We start from the raw sequence: 18025 nt of genomic DNA on the forward strand, positions 1-18025 counted from the left end.
ATACAATGAAAATTGACCTGTTTAGCAACAATATTATTACAACGACATTGTTAAAGAATAGGGCTATAACATATTAAAAAAATACTTGAATTAAATAACAGGTTTAGAAGATACGAGACATCAAAAATGACCCATTTTTGGGGTGCCCGTTTTCTCTGTCACGCCGTGTATTTTTGTTTCCATATTTTACGCGCGCACTGTATGACTTATTTTTAGCTTTTTAGCCGTTTTGTAAATCTAAAATCACTCCCTCATTTTATATCAATAAAATATTTATTTATTTTGGGTTATCAGTACTTTGCTAATATAGTTAATTATGTTCTAACATTAGCACGTTCATCACTATAAAAAAAGGGAAAATATCCCTACAAACCATGACTTCTTATGGCAAAAAGTAACAGAAACCACGCAGTTTCGCTCATTTTCAAAAACGTAACAAGCTAATATAAAGGATAATGATCCAGGGCTTAGGTTTCGGTATAAAATATCGAAGCACCTGTACCTTAAATAAAATAGAATGGCCTAAGGAATAATCGTTGCGAACAAGGGCCAAACTTTAATTTTCTCAAGACGTGTAAGAAAAGTAGAAGGCAGAGGTGAAAGATTAGGTGAATATAATTTATATAACAGTTTTGGGCTAAGACCGTGCGAGAAAAAGTGTCCGACGACCCTCTGAGGTCTCTGCCATACTGTTTACCAACTCTGACACAGAAATATTATATAATATGTATATAACTATATAGTTTTTAGTTCATAACTTCTCTAACTTCATTTATATATTTTTTGTTATCATTCAAATTTGGATAAAATTAAATGAAAACTGTTTTCTGGTATTTGTTCTTTCAGAATTCTTTCAAACATGTCATGGTATAAGTATTCAATATTATTTTTTTTTATATTATATTTCTTTTATTTTAAGAATTGCAGTTTGTATACTGTAGGTTTCCAAAGTTTTCCACCAGCAACACGAAATATTTTTTATGTATACCCTTTTTTCATGTTTTATTTCAAACGATCTACACTTCTAGGCAAGGTTAGGTTTAATATGAGTGGGCGCCACTTCCAATCACCTTCCACTCGACCTAGGAGGTCATGCCTAGGTTAAAGTTATCCCCCCATTCCAGTCTTTTAAGTCAACTCTATTATAGCCTTAGATGATACTTCTATGAAGTCGTGTGGCTCTAGTTGATAATGAAGAATATGATATCCAACGACGGATAACGGTCCTGGAACTAGAAGAATAGAAGGGGTGTCGATGTAGGATGCTACTTCTTATGTACCAGGAAGCATTTATAATGTCCGTCAGTGTAGCAAAATTAGGACACTCCATATAAAATATGGTTTAAGTTTTAAATAACTTTAAATAACTTTTAAATAAATCAAAATATAATAACAGGGTATTGGCCCGATACGAACACACTGGCATTTGACCGTGAATTAGAAACGTGATGTATTAATATTATGTCGGGTATAAATGCAGTGTAGGTGAATTTAGTATTAGAGTTATTATTAGATACTTGAGTTATACAAATGTATTGGTATAGGTTATGTGATATTATTGTAAACAACAAATAGTTGAATCACCGTTTATTCGATTTAAATATAATGTTAGCTGAACAACAGTGTTTAAATTAATTGGGACCTAAAAGGCATTATGGACAACTTATTTATGACATCAGTACTTCATTCTGAAAACTTTGAATCATTTTGATGTTTCTGGCACATTCCCAGAAATGTTTACCATATATCTATACCGGCTTCAGCACTTGTTTATATATCATCAACTTATTATGTATTGACAGCTCCGATTTTCTTCCAAGGGGCCAGTAAAGATTACTATGTTAAATCCTATTTTTTCTTTTTGATATTGTGTTATTTCCATCTTAGCCAGACATCTAGATTTATGACCAGATATTTTGCTGTATTAGCATATGGCATAGTAATGCCATTTAATCCTATTGGTGTTTCATTTATTTTTTTGTTGGTGAAATCTACATGTATTAATTTAGTCTTATCGAGTTTGATACTACATTTCTTGGTTCATGCACTAACCTGATTGAATGCATCTTGCACTTTTACTTGTGCTTTAATTTCATCATAACAATACAGCAGATAAAGTACTGAACCTAAAACACTACCTTGGAGTACTCCAGCACTTATTATTTACAAGTGCTGCGGATAATTATTGAATGTTTTGCATTAAAATCTCCACCAAATCTCTCTCCTATAAATAAATGGATTTTACTTTTGTTATAAGTGCATACATTTTGCATAGTTTCGCGTGAAAATTAATAAAAGTTATGCAGTAATCTTTAATTCAATTTAATATTAAGATATTTAATACGCATCGAAATAATAGTAATTTTGTTATTGTAGTTCATTTATTCTGGGAGATAGTTGGAGAGCAGTATGCCACTAAGTGTTCTTAAGGAGAGCTAGATGAAGTTGAGCACCTACCCTTAACGAACGTGCAATTTTTCATTACGTGATAAGATCAAGAGCGAAGACGTGATCAGATTTCGGGGTCTGGCGTTCGATCCAAGTCGGCTATGACCACCCCGTTGACATCGGGTGGGCAGCACCCTCCCTTCCCTCCATTATAATTTTTAAGCCCCAATCTTTACCATTATACATTTAGCTCTAGTCCAGAATCGCAATTTTTCCGGAGATGGCACGCCTTAGCGGGCTCAATGCCCGACTAAATGCTTAAATCAACACGAAAAATAAGATATTCAAATTAAAAATGTAATTTCAGCGTGCAGCAAAGTTATTACATTTTAATCCTCGACCCCTGATACAGCTACCAAATGCGAGACTCTTAAAAATATTAAGCATCCGGAACAAATCGACAACCTCTCGTTGTCTTTTGTGAGAAGCAACGATGGAGTTAGATGCCCCGACTCCTACCAACCGAAATGTCTTCTGAATATATTACAAGATCAACGAAAGAGTTGTTTTTCCTTTTCCTTTTCCTTTGCTTTTCCATTGTTTGGCGCTCTTCTTTCGATCCAACTTACCGAGTATTAGCAGGGGTGCCGAGCAAGAGATTATATGATTAACACCAGGCATGCAGCCGAATATTTTTTTCATTACCATTTTAATCTAGGCATAAATCCACGACGAATAAAGATAACATTAAACTAAATAACGAGAAACTTTTATAACAGTCTCTATACATATTTATACAGGATTTTATCCTTCATTCTAATAATCTGAAAATGGATTGTATTAGCATTTAATTTTCACAGAAACATTTATTTAACATTGTATTGAATTATTTTGATGTAGTGTGTGTTTTTAGAGGTATAGAACATTGAACTGGAATAAAACAAAGATGTTTTTTTCAAATGACGTAAAATCAACTTTTTTCGAAAGATAATCTTTTGGCATTATAATTTAAATATGATTTCTGGTCTATTATGACCACCACGGCTGGCTCTGACATAATTTAATTTAGAGGTCCAATTTTCGACGATAAATTTTTTCCGTGACCGTATATCGGCAATAACGCGATTAATGTTGTCCTCCAAGTGGTCAATCGTTTCAGGCTTATTGGCGTATTTTATTTAGCGTATGGCTTAAGTATATCACAGAATTTATTTAGATTTATGCATTATACAATGCATCACAAACAGATGTCCAGTTTTTTTATATATTCGATTAACTCTTCGGTTGCCACTACAAAGTCTATAGGGTCGCCTGTGTATGCTCTGCATGGGCAGTCCTGAACAATGTAACTGATCGTCTGCCTTGCAGCGCCGCAGTCACAAGAAGGCGAGGGGTGTTTACCCCATCTCTAGAGGGAGTCGGCGCATCTTCCACAGTTTGTTCGAATTCGATTAAGGGCTGCCCAAATCTTACGGGGACGATCAAATTCGCCAGGTTTTCCTGTGATGTCCGGTAGACTATGGTAATTCGGATCTGTCCTACTTTCCCAATCTTCTCTCCATCGGGTATTTAAGTCAAAGTTGGATTGCTGCAGCGCTTTAGAAGATTGCAGAGGGGGTAACCTGTATCGGAGATGTTTTCCAAGAATATCGGGGATATTTGTGGACTAGAAGCTGGCGACTGTCCATTATTTTGTTATATTCTTTAACCAATGCATGTTCACGGCGTAGGCATGTTCCCCTATATTACTAAGGGTAGGTAGCCACATTGTAGAGGTGGGCTTAATTGTGCCTGTTATCATACGCATAGCACGGTTTAGTTGGGTGTCGACCAGGTGGATATGCCTGCTATTTAGCCACACTGGTGCACAGTATTCTGCCACCGGATATATCAGGCCAAGAGCAGAGGATCTTAAAGTTGATGCTGTGGACCCCCATGTAGTGCCGCAGAGCTTTTGTATTATATTGTTGCGTGTTTTCCATTTTGCTGCTGTTTTCGTCAGGTGTTATCTGAATGTGAGCGTTTTGTCTAGAGTAACCCCAAGGTATTTCGAGTATTTATTGTGTTTTAATAGCTTGTTATTAAAATACACTCGCAATTCTCTGTTTACCAGCTTGTTGTTGAGATGAAAAGCTGATACTTCAGTTTTTGTGGTACTTGGTTGTAGTCTCCATTTCTTAAGGTATTCGCTGAGGATGGATAAGTCATTCATGAGAGTGATTTCTGTAGTTTCAAAAGATTGGTGGCTTGTTGCAAGGGTCTAGTCGTCAGCATATCCAAACTTCCGAGATTCGCTTTCAGGCTTGTGAGCAATATAGAGGCTGAAAAGTAAAGGGGCAAGGACAGAACCCTGTGGAAGACCATTGCTAAGTTTCATCTGTCTACTCGTCTCATTTCCCATTATAAACTGGAAGGCTCTGTTTGTCAGCATGTTGTCAATGAGGTTAATTATCTTTGTGCAGGGGATAATACCGGCCAGTTTATATGTTAATCCCTGTCTCCAAACAGTATCATATGCTGCTGTTAGATCTATAAATACTGTTGCTGTCTTTCGTTTTTTTAGAAAGCTAGCTTCAATAAAGTTGTTAATGACAGCACTTGGTCCGTACAGCTTCGATGAGGGCGGAAGCCAGCTTGTTCAATGGGGACATTTTCTAGTATCCTGTGACTAATTCTGTTGAGGAGAAGCTTTTCTAATAGTTTATATACTATGCTGAGTAGAGCTATTGGGCGGTAGTTTTCTGGCTTATCTTTTGATTTGCCCGGTTTCGGAATTGCAATTATCTTTGTTCGCTTAAGTGAGAAAGGAATGTTACCTGACTGAAGTATATCATTAAAGAACATTGTAAGCCACTGTTTTGTGTATGCACCACTGTGTATCAAGAATTCTGGATGGATACCATCAAACCCAGGTGCTTTACCTGATTTCATTTCTTTCAGCGCATGTGTGATTTCAGAAATAAGTATTCTTGCTGAATATTCGGAGTTCATTCTGTTCATTTGTTTTAATGCCTTTAAGTCTCTTTTCGCGTTGGTAGTATGTGTTCGATCTCGTGGAGCTCCGGATAGAGATACTATATGGAAGGCAACCTTGTTAGGAGACATTTTAGACTCTCTGGATTCCAGCTGGTTAGCTCCTCCAATTTTCCGCAACAGGGACCATGCCTGCCGGCTTGGTTTTTTGAAGTCAAGGTTTTAGACAGTCTTTATAAATTTTTGGCGTCTAGCTGTATCGATGTTGTGTAAAAGCTCGTCGGCTATTTCTCGGTCACCACTTTCGAGAAACTTCGCGTATAAGTCTTCACATGTTTATTGGCGTAGACTAGCAACTTCACATATCTCCTCAGAAAATAGTCTAGCAGTGTTAAATTGCATGATATTGGAGGCCAATTCACAAGTCCAAAACGTGAAAATTTCCGGCTATCAAATTATTCTTTCAATAAATCAATTGTGGTATTGTGGTAGAAAATGTGTAACACATTGCGCCATCTTGTTGAAACCACAGCTCATGCATATCACGGTTGTTTAACTGAGGTTGTTCAATTGAAGAATGAAAAATTGAGTAATTATAGCTCCACAGCGATTACCATGGACTGTAACGTTCTTGTCAGCATCGTCTTTGGAGAAGCACGGACCAATGATTCCACCAACTCATAAAGCACAATAAACAGTCAGTTTTTCTGGTGTCTCAGCATCATCATCATCAATGGTGCTACAGCCCTATGAAAGAGCCTCGACCTTCCTAAGTCTATTACGCCAGTCAGTTCTATCCATTGCCCACCGTTGCCAGTTTGCTGCGCCTATTTTTCTCCCATCCTCATCTACACCATCCTTCCATCTAAGTTTTGGCCTACCCCTATTTTTACTTCCCACAGGTTTTGACATAAGGATTGTCCTGCCCATCTTCTATTCTTATAAGAGATACAACGTCTTTACCACCAAATATATGTTTATATATGTGGTATACCTCGTAGTTGTACCTCCTCCTCCAAATACCATTTTCACATATGCCACCGAATATTGCTCTCAGGATCCTTCGTTCAAATATAAGCAGAAGGTTTTCATCTGCCTTGGAGATGGTCCATGTCTCCCATCCATATGTCAACACTGGTTGTATAAGGGTTTTCTATAGTTATTTTTGTTTTTTCGCTTAAGTTTCTGCTTCTTATATGTCTACTCAGTCCAAAATAGCATTTGTTCGCTAGGATTATCCTTCGCTTGATTTCTTCCATCATGACGTTCTCATTGGTGATCAGGGAGCCTAAGTATGTGAATTTGTCCACCACTTCAACGGTAGAGTTATCAACAGTGAATTGGTGACCGATGTTTCTGGCTCTATTGTTGGGTGTTGATGCCATCATCTTAGTTTTCTCCTAGTTTATTTTCAGGCCCATATTTTTTGAGGCATTTGAGAAGGTGGTATACATTTCTTCTAGTTTGCGTGTTGTGCGGGCAACTAGGTCCACGTCATCTGCATATGCCAAAAATTTCAACATACCTTTGAGGATTATCTTCACTCTATATATGGTAGTTTGATTTTTGACGTAGCCGTTCAACCAAAAGTCAACTTCATCGCTAGACAAAATTCGATTATAAAAATCGGAATCAACGGCAATTTCGGTTTGGGTCAATTCACCGAATCTACGTCTTGCTAGGTGATCGTGTATCTTCAATTCTTCGTATATCTTCAATAATATTAAAACCAGGTTTGATGTTGAGAAGAGGTTAATCGGTAAAAAATGGTATGTAGGCTTCACGAAATGACATTCAAACATAAGTCCTCGTCTACTTGAAGCAACTTCTCAAGCTGAAGCTACATACGTTAATAAAACTGTTATTCAGAAGGGTTTTGACGTTAATGAGAAAATAATTAAGGAAAATTGTGTTACGGCAGATCGTGTCTTTAATGCCGATGGAATATCTCATACTGTTATCCAGAAGGAACATAAAATAATCGCTGAAAGGGAAAAACACCAGTTAGATGCCATAACGGCCGCCTAAATAGGCTAAAATATTATTCGAATATACACAATGAGTTTCACCAGCATCTACATTGCACCTATACTTATTTTTTACAGAAAACGCATGAAAGAGAATTTAACATATGGAGCAACTCCAGGAACTCTATTTTAACTATGAAGACAAAGAGTTGATGAATGCTGATGGATTTTATCATTAGTTAGGATACTTTATTAGTATTAGTTATGAAACCTTCTAAAACAAGCAAGGTATTAATTGTATTAGATGGACACAGTAATCATACTCAAATCATAAAATCTTTAGAATTAGCTTCCAAATACCTACTTCTTCTCCAGCAACTACAACAAAATTATATAACAGGCCCTAAGAACGGTTAACTGTTTAACAAAACACATAAAGAAAGGATATATAAATTAACTACTAAAGAATCTGCATACAGAGAGAGCAATAAATGACGCTAGAACCAGAACCAGCACCAGAAATAACCACAAACGAAAAAGTAAATATAAACTCTTAAGAAGTTAAAGAATAGAAAAGCTTTAGGTAGATATAAAATATGTTAAATGCTTTAGTATTTGAGAGATATAAGAGACGAGAGTGCTAAAATAGCAAGAGATTAACCATCAAACTCGTAACTAATGATGTTTGACTAATTTTTTAATGAATTTGCCAAAAACTCCAGAAAAGGAGGTAAACAGTAGGTACCCTGGGTACCAATTACTCCGTAGATCACTTCCGATGTCATATTCGTCGTCAGCGAGCAAAAAACCCCCCCGAGGAATGATTTTGGCTAATTTTTTAATGAATTTGACGAAAACTCCATAAGAAGTAGGTACCCTGGGCACCAGGTGTTCCGGAGATCGCTTCTGATGTCATATTCGTCTTTAGCGACCCCAAAAACCTCCGAGTAGTTATTTTTGACTAAATTTTTATTAAATTTTTTGCCGAAAACTCCACAAGAGAGCTAAACAGTAGGTAACCTGGGCACCAGGTACTCCGAAAATCACTTCCGATGTCATATTCGTCGTTAGCGGCCCCAAAAACCCCCCGAGTGATGATTTTTGACTAATTTTTTAATGAATTTTAATGACGAGGTAAACAGTAGGTACCCTTGGCACCAGGTACTCTGGAGATCACTTTTGACGTCATATTCGTTTTCAGCGACCCCAAAAACCCCCGAGTAACAAAATTGAACTCATTTCCGCCAATAATTGACGAGTTCTGAATTTTTTAAGAATGTATTTTTTGTATCCAGTTTTTCAATATTATATCATGGCTCCGGTTTACAAAGTTTCCTGGCACATTCACGAATCAAATGCAAAATGAAATATTAAGATCCGTCTTGTCCTTTTTTCGGAGATAAGGCCGATTTTAGTGTTTTATTGCTTCGTCTATAAAGGAACAAGACGGATTAAAATACGATACGATGAACTTATACCGTGAAGACGAAACATATATATAGAAAATAGAGATGAAAATGAGAAAATAGTAATTTACGAAAAGGTTGTTAAAAAGAGATGTAAAAAGTTCTTTGACAGAATATTAAATGAAGAATTTGATAAAAAACTAGTATAGTTAACGGAGACACGAACAGCAATGGTCACCAAAATAACAAGTGAAGAAGGGATTCAAGTATTTAAAAAATGAAGAAAGGAAAAGTAGTTGGACCAGATGCTATTCCTGGGGAAGTGTGTAGAGTGTAGAGCATTAGGAGAGACAGAAGCAAGTGTATATTATTAGTACTAATAATATGCAAGCAGTATATTAGTACTCGTTTAAAAAACAATCGAGATATACAACAATGCATAAACTACAGGGCCTTAAAACTACTTAGTCACACCATGAAAATATGGGAGAGAATAATTGATATAGGGATACGTGAAGAAACCGAAATATCCGATAATCAATTTGGCCATATGCAGACAGATCAACAACAGATACAATTTTCATTATAAGGCAGTTGATGAAAAAATTCAGGAATAAAGAAACTAGCGCTCATATGGTACCTCTTCATTGATTTTGAGAAAGTATATGGTAGAGTTCCTCGAGAGATACTGTGGTGGGCAATCAATGAAGAGTCCCCGGTGAATATATAAGGATTGTGAAAGATAGGTATGAAGGAGTCACAACTAGTGTTAGGACAGGCGTGGAAGAGACTGATACACATGTGAAAGTAGGATGGCACCAAGGTTCGGTGCTTAGTCCTTAGTAGTTATTCTTATTGGTTTTGGATTACGTCACAGCGAAACTGAAACAGTGGAGACAAGCTCTTGTGGAAAAAGGTTTAAAATTTAATAAGACAAAGACAGAGTATTCGGAATGTTCGTTTAACGATGAGTTACTACAAATAAAATTATATCTTTGGATGGTGAAATGATTATGAAAAGTTATAGTTCTAAGTACCTAGGGTCGTCATTACAGAGTAATAGGGAACAGTAGCGTACTGATAGTTGAGCGGGCCCTGGTTCCAGTTGGGATGCGGGCCCATCCGGCCAATAAAAAAGCACATTGTATATAAAAAGTTTTTAATAAACATTAAATATAGGTATAGCATCATATGGTGTGTATGAGTGTGTTATAGAGGTAGCACCTTTTATTGGAACGACCACATCAAACGTCATAGACGGGAGATGGTTTTTGATAACTGGTCCTCATAAGGCACTCAACTCTCACTTATGGCTCCACGTGCCATATCCCGGGCAACTGCATTGGTCTGCAGGCTAAACTAAGTGAGGGTAGCCAGACATGGTGATAGGTTGGACAGTGGCAGCTGGCTGTTACAAAACTGACCATGCGGCGAGAATGATAGCCACAGAAACGGCACATATACAGCGGTGCAGAAGGCAAAGGGAAACCACTGCACTATTTTCCCAAGAGAATTTCTTCCCATAACGATGACAATTTCGGCAAGTGAAGATGGAATGTGTAGCGACCCGACTCACGCTCGGCGCCATCTCGGTTCCGGGTCGGATGGTGTGAAATTTGCTACCGGCTGCCAAGGTGTGAGGGATCAGGCACCTGGCAGAAATTGTGCGACTGAATCCAAATTTTCATTTAATTTAAGAAAATGTCAGCGAATTGGTACATGGAACGTCCAGGGACTGATCCAAAATCCTGAAAAGTTACACATAATTGAAAAAGAAATGGAAGACCACAATCTTTCGGTACTGGGACTCTCAGAAGCTCACTGGAGAGGAAAAGGGCATTTTAAAACAACTGCTAGCAACGTCGTCTATTTTTCAGGCCCAGATAACAAAAGTACAAATGGAGTCGCAATAATTGTACCCTCTAAACTTAACGACTGCGTAATTGGATATAATACTATTGATGACAGGATAATATCCCTTAAAATGAGAATATCCACCAATACCCTACACCTTGTCCAGGTATACGCTCCTACAACAGCTGCACAAGAAGAAGACATCAACAGGTTCTATGGTTGTTTAGAAGAAACTGTTCGCGCTATTCCGAATCGTGAACTCGTCATAATTTTAGGAGATTTTAACGCCAAAGTGGGGTCATCTAATGAAAATATTGAAGGAGTGCTGGGCAAAAATGGACTAGGACAGAGAAATGAGAATGGTGACCGTCTAGTGGAGTTCTGTGTAGAACAACATCTTACAATTACAAACACATTATATCAACATCATCCACGGAGATTATACACATGGCGCAGCCCAGATGGACGAACAAGGAATCAAATAGACTACATCCTAATAAGATCAAGATGGAAATCGTCGTCCATCAACTGTAAAACATATCCTGGCGCAGACTGTGGAAGCGATCATCAACTCTTGGTATTGAACGTTCGACTTCGTTTTAAAGTCCCCAAAAGAAGACCCCAGAGAAAAGTCATGTTTCTAAGTCCATCAAAAATCAATGACTTCCGACAAAACCTAGAAGATGCTCTTTCTTTAGACCAAGTAGATAATGACCCTGAGAGCACTTGGATCTATCTCAAAGATAAGGTAATCGAGGCTGCAAAAGACTGTGAGGCAGCGGTTTCCACTGGCCGTAAGCCATGGATATCCGATAATACGTGGACTGTGATTCAACGCAGAAAAGCACATAAAACTAGATACGGAACAAACGATGAATACAGAGCGTTATCGAGAGAAATCAGAAAACAGTGCCGCAAAGATAAAGCTGATTACATCTCTCAAATATGCAGAGAGATAGAGGAACATGGCTGTCGAAATGAACCGAGTGACTTATTCCAGAAGATCAAACTCCTTACCAGAGAGTTTAAACCTCAAACGTGGTCTGTAATAGATAAGGAAGGTAATTTAAAGACCGATACTGATGAAATATTGGAAACATGGCGAAACTACTGTGGCGAGCTATATAAAAATAACGAGGTATCAGCAGAAAATCAGTGGCCTTCTGACTACCCTAGAGAACCTACTGTCTTACTCGCTGAAGTCAAATATGCAATTAAATCACTAAAGGGAAATACATCCCCAGGCATTGATTCAATACCATGTGAAATACTACAGTTACTAGGTGACAAAGGATTACATATCATCCATTCTATCTGTGTCGCTGTTTGGAATTCAGGAAAATGGCCATCTGATTGGTGTACCTCAATTTATATCCCACTACACAAAAAAGGAACTACTACCAGATGTGAAAACTACCGCACACTGTCACTAATAACACATGCTAGTAAAATCTTGTTGCATATCATCAAAAACAGATTAAAAACCTATCTACATTACCAAATACCTCAGGAACAAGCGGGGTTTGTAAAGGGTAAAGGTACAAGGGAACAAATCCTGAACCTGAGACAACTCATTGAAAAGTCTAGAGAATTTCAAGTACCTATGATTATATGCTTCGTTGACTACCAAAAGGCATTTGATTGTGTAAGCTGGATAAATCTGTGGTCAATTTTAATAGAAATGGGCGCACCAATGCACCTGGTGACACTTATTAAAAATCTATACCAGTCTAATATAGCGACAGTACGACTAGATCAGAAGTTCTCAAACCAATTCAAGACCGAGAGAGGTGTTAGACAAGGATGCGTGTTGTCACCTGACTTATTTAACATTTATGGTGAACATGTCATGAGGATGGTTTTAGAAGGATGGGCCGGTGGAGTAACAGTAGCTGGTAAGAAAATCTCCAATTTAAGATTTGCTGATGACACTACACTTATAGCAGCAAATGAGCAAGAAATGTTTGATCTTCTGCGAAGAGTTGAGTACGAAAGCAATAGAGTTGGTCTGAAAATCAATAAAGCTAAGACAAAAATAATGGTGGTCGACAGATTTGACACTATTCAACTGACTAACATATTACAGGAATACCAGATAGTAAACACCTTTGTCTATCTCGGGTCTAGTATAACTAACGATGGTAACTGTGAAGCAGAAGTTCGGAGACGTATTGGTATGGCAAAAAATGCGATGAGTCGCCTAACTAAAGTTTGGAAAGACAGATCTATCTCTCAAAATATCAAGATGAGACTGGTGAATGCCCTTGTATTCTCAATATTTCTATACGGAGCAGAGACTTGGACTCTTCGCGCATGCGAGCGCCAAAAAATTGATGCCTTTGAGATGTGGTGCTGGAGAAGAATGCTGCGCATACCTTGGACAGCTCATAGGACAAACGTTTCCATTCTAAACCAACTCAATATTAAAAAAAGGCTGTCCACAATATGTCTGCAACGAATTCTGCAGTTCTTTGGTCACGTAGTTCGCAGAGGTGACGACAGTTTGGAGAGATTAATTGTTTCTGGAAACGTTCCGGGGAGAAGATCAAGAGGACGATCACCAACTAGATGGTCTGACCAAATAAAGCATTCAGCTGGAAACCCATTCTGCGCAGCTCTTAGAGCAGCTGAAGATAGAGACCAATGGAGAAACATTGTTAGGAATATTGGAAGAAATCACGATCCTCAGTAATGGGGAAACGACAGGAGAGAGAGATAGCATCATATATCTTAAAATATATCATATCAAGAAGTGATACCTATTGTGCCGATGTGTGCTTTTGCCCTGGGGGTGAGTTCCACCCCTTCTCGGGGGTGAAAAACACACGTTCCAGATAAGTCTGGAATTGGATAAACTGACTAATTCAAGTTCTATAGAGTTTTTTCATTAAGTCAATAGTTTTCGAGTTATTTGTGAGTGAATAGGTTCATTTTTCAACAAAGAAAAACACGTTTTGAGACGGTTATTCGCAAAAAACCTCAAAAAGTAAGTATATCGAAAAAATATTCTTAGCAAAATATAGCCTATAAAAAAGTGAAAAAAATGGTGTATATATAAAGTCTGTAGAGCCAGGAGAAGCAGAGTTGTAGGTAATGAAATGTAGGTTCTTATTAGTCAAATTCCAATTTAAATATAACCAAAAAACGAAACACTTTTCGGGAAAAACTCATCACAGCTTTTTAAGATTTTTAAAAATCTTTATTTTCGTATTTTTTTAGTTTCTAGCATACATGTACCGCTCAAAATAAAGTTTTTGGTAAAAAATCATAAAAATCACCCCCTAATTAGCCTCCCAAATGAAATTAATCGTTACCGCTTCACAATTTACTTGACTTATTTGTTGTTTATATGATCTGTAAGTTTTATCGGTTCAAAGTGCTCATTTTTGAAAAAATTTGGTTTTAAATTTTTTTTCAATTTTGAAAAAAAAATTTTTAATAACTTAAAAAATATCGGTGATACCAAAAATCTCAACTAGTAAGAAAATATTGGTTTTACTATTGTGAATATTTTGGACTTTTTCTTTTCCTGAAGACAAAATTGACTAGGTATATAAGATATGGCTGTTCAAAAGGACATCGCACACATCTTATGGAAAATATAATGTCACTCAAATTCAATAAAATTTATACGAATAGATTCGTTTTAAATTAACTGTCAATTCTTATCATTGCGCCAACTCTTAATTATGATTAATTACGGCGCAAATTGCAATTAAAGTTTATCGAAATCACATTTTTGGAGTCTATAAACGTGTCAGTTATAATCACTATTGCTCTGGGTGCTATTCAAAACAGCTTAAACCCCGCTGGGCCTAAGCGGATTAGTGAAACTATTATAATAAGATGCTTAAGAGCTCGAGAAGATTTATGAACTAACTATAATTTGGGTATTTTAAAATATTTTTTCTCTCTCTAACTTATGTACTTACCCATTTGATTTCAGATTGATTTATATCAATTTCTGCTCTTATTATTGAAAATTAAGAGTTGGCGCAATGATAAGAATTGATCGTTAAATTGAAACGAATATATTCATATAAATTTTATTGAATTTGAATGACATTATATTTTCCATAAGGTGTGTGCGATGTCCTTTTCAAAGATAAGCATTTTGAACCAACGTATCTTACATATCTTATAAATAAGACATAAGTAAAGTAATTTGTGCGGTAACCATTAATTTCGTTCTGGATGCTAATTAGACGGTGATTTTCACGATTTTTGTTTACAAACCAAAAAAAGATCAACATTATTTTGATCGTAACTTACTTACTTTTGATGTTGAAACTTTTTTTTTTTTTAATAATGTACTGTTAAAACAGTAAGTTAATATTAATCCTATCGTTTTTCATACTGACATGACTGATCAATTTACGCCAGCCGTTTTTATAAATAATGGAACACAAAAATTTGTTATATCTAAATCTCCAGTCATAATTAAAAATCTTATTATCGGAAAACTAAAACAGCTTTTAAAAAATGAACATTGGAATGAAATTTATATCAACAAAATAGATTCTCAAATTGCATATTATGATACATTTATAAATAAGTTAAATAATTACATACAGACCTCTAGGGAGATAAAACGGTTAAATAAAAAAATATAAAAAAACCCTTGGATAACGGTGGGGTTGATATCTTTTAACAAATGACTAGATTTTCTTAAAAAGAAATTAGTGTCTATATTTATCCTTATTATCCTTACCACTACATATTATCTATATTTAGAATTTAATTTCAGTTATTAAGAATTATCTAAAATACAGGCTGAAGGATGAGGGTGCTATAAACACGAGTATCGAGCATCGAGCCTATTGTATTGTTACATTTCCTAGTGAGTACTTGTGTAGTTAACAATGTCCCCATCAAATTAGAAACAAAAGAAGAAAAAATCGCGTTAGAACGGGTCCCTGCGTGACGCGGGCCCTGGTTCCGCGAAACCCGCGGAACCATGCTCAGTACGCCACTGAGAGGGAAATAGATGGAGATGCAAATGGGTGGAGCTGCATGCCATAGAATCAGGGTTGGATGGATGAAATGGAATGAAGCCAGTGGTGTATTGTGTGACAGATAAAATTCAATGAACCTTAAGGAAAAATTCTATAAAACAGCCATAAGACCGGCTATGATGTACGGAAATGAATGTTGGGCAATTAAAAAGAAAGAGGAACAACGAATGCATGTGGCAGAAATGAGAATGCCTTGATAGATGAGCGGAGTAACAAGAAAGGCTGAAATTAGGAATGAGGATATTAGGGGAAGTCTAGGAGTGGCACCAATTGATGCCAAAATAAGGGCATGTTATACGGTATGGTTCAGAGGCAATTGACCCAAAACGAAGAATTGCCGAACTGCGGGTCCTGAAAGAAGTAGGAGACGAAGACCAAAGAAGACCAGGGGAGACGCTTAGACAGGACATGTCGTTATAGGGGACTGATGTTGATAAGACCCAAGATAGAAACTTATGAAGAAATGCAATAAGGGAATCCGACCCAAGAGAATGATGATGAGCAAGAGAAATTTAAAAAATTCTATTGTAATTTAGTTTAATTTGATTACCATTTACATAATGCGCTAATTTTTTTGAGAAGTTGCTAAGATAATCTAGATCGTGGTTAATATCAGTTGAAACGCCACTGCACTGACACAACCATTATACGAGGATTAAAGCGAAATCACAAGCGAGCGCGACCTAAACGTCCTTAGCTCCGGCATTGTTTCGGACCGAGTCGTTTGGAAAAACGAATAAATATCTCCGAGATACCAAGATACTTCTGCCATGCCGACTAATTCCACGCGATGTGCCATAAGACTATTAAAACTCTAAACGCAATGCGAACCGAGCTTTCATTATTTGTAATCTAACGGGACTTATGGAAAAAGTTTCCATTTATTTTTAATTCCCTATATTCCACCCTTTTATTGAAAGCCGAGGACGACGTCTTACCTAAGGCCTTCAGTAAACCCTCTCCGTTGTAGAGTTACAGACTTTTAAGTGCGCCAAACCGTGCCAAATTAAAAATACCTCTGCTTTGCAAAATGAATTCCTTTCAAAACGAGTTACACTTCTTTCCATTCTTTCCATTTTTCAACTAAATTAACTCACGCCATTTCTAAATTGATACACACCTTTCAATACTTCTTTGCTTGACTTAATTTTAGTTCCTAAGTGCTGAGATTAAAAGAAAAAATTACAGTACGAAATTATTTTACTTCCATCTTGAATCAATTATATTTACATAAATGTCTTCTAGTATCTCCTAAATTAGAAAATAGGGATGAAAATGCCCAATCACGTCGATTTTTAATTTCAGAATTTTCCCCCATTCTACATCATTAAAAAAATGGTGAAAACGTTGAATTATCCACGTTCGTCTGTCCGTTCGTCCGTAATCACATCTCCCCCGTTACTATAGAAGATAAATAAAAAAAATCCATATGTTAAGAGGTATACATGAAAAATGTATTGAATATAACATACCAATTTATAACTTGTATTGATGGAGTAGATAAACAAAAGATGTTAAAGCAACTATCTCTGTTAGGGATACTCAATAATTTAGTTGAACCTGTACGAATGACTTTGGAGGATTCCAAATCCATGGTGAGAATAGATGGAAATAATATGATAGAAGCATTTGATATTGAAAATGAGATGCCTTATCAACAACACTTTTTAATCTAACTTTGGAAGCTGTTGTTCGAAAATTGGATATGAACGGCTATATTATACTAGATCTATTCAAAGATGCGCATATGCTGATGATGTTGCCATAATAAGCCGCAACAAAAGGGTATTAACCTTTGTCGGGAGGCATAGGTACAATTTTAACTTTTGAGTTTTCAAATTGTGATAACTTTCTTTTTCAAAGAGGTAGAGACTTGAAACTTTGTGATATCTCTACATTTATCCAGTAGATTATGTGAGCCAAATATAACAAAAAAATATTTATTCAGTTCCTAGAAGGAGGCCTAAATAGGTCCGACCCCCATAAAAGACGGCATAGGTACATTTGTACCTTGTTAATTTTTTTAAATAAAGGTTATAAAAAACAATATATTTTGTTATTAGATGATAGTTTATTTAAATAAAAATACAAAACTGAATGTTATTGTGGATTTTCGCAACACATACATGTCGTTTTAGACAAAGAATGTTCGTCACACACATGTAGAGAACACACTACACAACTTTTCCTCGTTTTACGCTGTTTTTTCCGTTTGTTCCGACACACATGGCAACTTCCGGTTATTGGCGTAGATCCACGAGTGCTGTGAGATACTTGAGGTGGAGCAACTACAGAAAATATTATGTTTCGACCAAGGACCATTTCTACAGCACTACGAAGAAAATGACTCCTCATCATCATCCGGTTTTTACTTCGAGATTGAACTGAAGGCAAACAAAGATCTTCAGCAAGATCCTTCAAA

This window comes from Diabrotica virgifera, chromosome 10 (assembly GCF_917563875.1).
Source record: "Diabrotica virgifera virgifera chromosome 10, PGI_DIABVI_V3a".
Classification (NCBI taxonomy): Eukaryota; Metazoa; Arthropoda; class Insecta; order Coleoptera; family Chrysomelidae; genus Diabrotica; species Diabrotica virgifera.